Here is a 3488-nt window from a genome sequence, read left to right as displayed (position 1 = left end):
GCCAGCCACGCTGTCGCCGGAGCAACGGCGGAAGGGAATGATTTAGAATGATGAAAAAGCACCGTGAGCTGAAGTTTTCGGCCAAAAGCCATAAGCTTTGGTGCGGAGGGGGGAAGAAGAAATTACTTGAATCTCTAACGTGGTAACTGTAGAAGGTACAACAGGGGCAGAAGCAATTCCTTGAGTTGTTGGGTGCCCTAAGAGCAAGCTGGTGCTACTGATAATTCGTTCTTAGAAAGAGATTAGCGCCTCCTCACCTCGCTAATTTCACCCATGTCCTTGGTGTCACCTACAGTGTAACAGCAATAAGTGAGCGTGATGCTTTTGATACTTAAAGACGTTGAGTAACACAAAAAATAAATGCCCGAGTTCTGAGAACTAAGGGCTTTTTTAAACAAAATTTTCTTGTCTCTGTTCAAGAATTCTAGTTTGATTTATTTTCGAGTGACGAACAACAGAAATTTAGAAGCTTTTCTTTCTTAAAGCTGCGCACGTGTAGACACACACCAGTGGCACAAGCATTTATCAAAGCATCAAAACACAAATACAGCTCTACTTGTGCTTTGAAGGGGTCAGTGAGGAAAGCCGTTCTTCTCCCTCTCAGCCTTTCTGATACTTATATTTGATACAGGCCCTTGTATACAGCTCCATGTATTACTACAGTCAAAACACAGAAAAAAGCTTCTGCAGTATCTGCATTCAAGATGAATTAAACTGTCACTGTATGTACTATACTTGATAACAAAACCGAACGCCTAAGCTAGTCTTCATACTTGTGCAGCCCTACATAACTTGGAGGCCTTTCTATGGGGTTCAGTGCACCAATACGGTTGACTGTTGAAGGTACCGTTAACACAGGAGCTGTTGGCATTAATGAAGTTTGAAGTTGAGTAAATCACAGTACACTTAAATCTCTTCATGTATGTGTTTCAAGCAATGTAATCACACTGTAGCCAAAAATCTCAATCTGTATCTTTCTCCTGCTACAGGCAAATTTAGGGAAAAGTTTAAGGGTGCCCCATCAAGGCACTCAAGACCAGTCTGGATGGGGCCCTGGGCAGCCTGGGCTGGAGAAGGACAGCCCTGCCCACAGCAGGAGTGTGAGACTGGGTGGGCTTTGATGTCCCTTCCAACTTGAGCCATTCTGTTATTCCATGAAACATTTCCCTTTAGTAGTTTTGAATGTCTTTTACTATTCAACTCTGTGCAGACCTCTCATAGTGCAGATAAGGAGGCTCTCTGTTTCCTTCTGAGAGCACTCAGTGTGAAGTGTTGATCTGTATGAGAGAGCCTGATGTGATCTCAGTAAGTGGGTTCAGTTTAAAAGAGCTGCAGCCTTAGCTCGGTGAGGATTAGCAAGTCAAGAGGTTGGAGATACCATCATTAGCTGATGATGGAGGAAAGCAATCAGAGTGCTGCAACACTCACAGAGGAAAACAACAGGAAGAATTTAGTAATTCGGTCTGAACTTGGTAGGTAAATTGTGGAGCTTGCTTTAAACAATGTAGAACTCATCAGGATTACAAATCTTTACAAAGCCTGTGACTTTCTCCTTTCCTCCTGTTTCATTTTAAGATAGCAAGCTCAAATGCAGTCACCACAATTATTTCTTTAGCAAAGCCCTTTGTATCTGAACGCCACAGTTTCAAAATTATTCAGGAGACCAAATATCCCTTGATAGATACTCAGATTGTAGTCACATTTATCCCTGAACAGAGAATGTGAAGTAGATTTTGAAGCTTGTTGCCATTGCAGGCGTTTGTTAAGAGGGGAAGCAGTGACTCTTTACATCCTACATGCTAACAGTGAAAAGGGAAGTGGTAAGCTACGTAGATGTTGGTTGTTTTAGAATGAGCACACAGTTCTGAGTGAGAGATTTTTCTACATTGGTTGGATACCTAAGATACTACTAGCTTCATATGGCTGCGGTTGTATCTATTAGAGAGTGAGGTGGAATATTGTTTTAGACAATACAACATTTAGAACTAAAGCCTTTACTACAAAAAGCAGGTTCTTAAAAACTTCAGATGTTCTTTTCAGACAACTTTTTCCTAAATACTTTTCTACGTCATGCTATAGTTAGGTAATAGTGCTGTGCTTTGGCAAAGAATCACTTGCAGAAAGTTCCTTCTTGTAATATGAACTGAAAATATGAAACCATAAGAATATAAGTAACATTCAAACAAGGCCAAAATATTAAGAGAAAAAAAGGGAAAAAAAAAAGGGAACTATATTTGATATAGCAAAACCATCCACTGAGTCACTCTTGAGATAAGTAAGGAGAAAATTGGGTGTGCTTTTGAAATTTTTAATAAATATTTCATTATTTCTCATTTTTTTTCATGTATGTATTACTGATTCTTACCATTTTAGGAGACAGTCACTGAAGGAGGACTTGGCAAAGTTCTTACTGGGAACTGAATGGTGCTACTGCCAGAGATAATCTTTTGTATTTAAACAAGGAAATCAGTATTTGCATTTAGATGTCTTATTATGCCTATTTTGCAGTTTCCTTTACATCAGTTACATGAGCAAACAAATATCTTCTAATTGAAATTATAAAATCACCAAGATTGGAAAAGACCTCATTTGCTATCTGAGGAGCAACAGCCTATTTTTCATTGATCCCTTCATTAACAATAGAAAAATCATTGCCACAGCTGAGAATAGCCCAGTGACTAGCAGCCTGGTTCTGTACACTGTTCTTTTACAGCTTCATGCAGATTATAGTTTTTGTGTAGATCATTGCCATTCTTTCTAGGCCAGCCCACTCTCCTGAGATACATTTTCTTTCTTACGGCTGTGACTGTGGCCTTTAGCTAAAGCCACTTTGGTGCGAGGGCAGGGCAGTGAAACAAGCAGTGCCCCGGCAGCTCTTTTACAACAGTGTCACTTCTGCTTACTGAGAGCTGCAGAAGAGTGTGACTTACAAATTTCAGCAGTCAATCAAGTGAATGAATGCCATCCCGACTTCTCAGCCTGTTTCAATGAGAAGATAATTTCCAACAATTTTTAAAATGCCATGCTATATTTCTCAGCATTTCCCTTGAAAGCCATGTCTACCAGTGCTTTCAGAACATCCCATCTCCTGCTCACATTCTTAGCCTCGTTCCTGACGAACACTGAGGGAAATTATTCAAATCTGAGCACCTTCCTGATAGTGTCTCTTGCAGGCGATATTTTTGAAGCACCTCATGTATCAGCTGCTGTCACGCTCTTGATAAACGTACTCGTGATGTCAGGCCCTAATTTCTGTGTTGCTGTATTTAGGGGCCTTCCCAAATTCTTGCTCTATTTAGTGCAGAATTTTCAGCATGTCTGTATTTTTTTTTTTCTCCTCTGATTTGCTAGTATTTTCATCCAGCTCTCCTAAAAGCTTTAGAAATAGGTCTAGAAATAGACAAATTGGTCTAGCTGTGGATGTTCCTGTTCATTGCAGGGGAGCTGGACTAGATGGCCTTCAGAGGTCCCTTCCAAATCTAAGGATT

The sequence above is a fragment of the Meleagris gallopavo genome, chromosome 4 (assembly GCF_000146605.3).
Source record: "Meleagris gallopavo isolate NT-WF06-2002-E0010 breed Aviagen turkey brand Nicholas breeding stock chromosome 4, Turkey_5.1, whole genome shotgun sequence".
NCBI classification, from domain to species: Eukaryota; Metazoa; Chordata; class Aves; order Galliformes; family Phasianidae; genus Meleagris; species Meleagris gallopavo.
The sequence above is the reverse complement of the archived record's forward strand: the minus strand, read 5'-3'. Positions refer to the sequence as shown.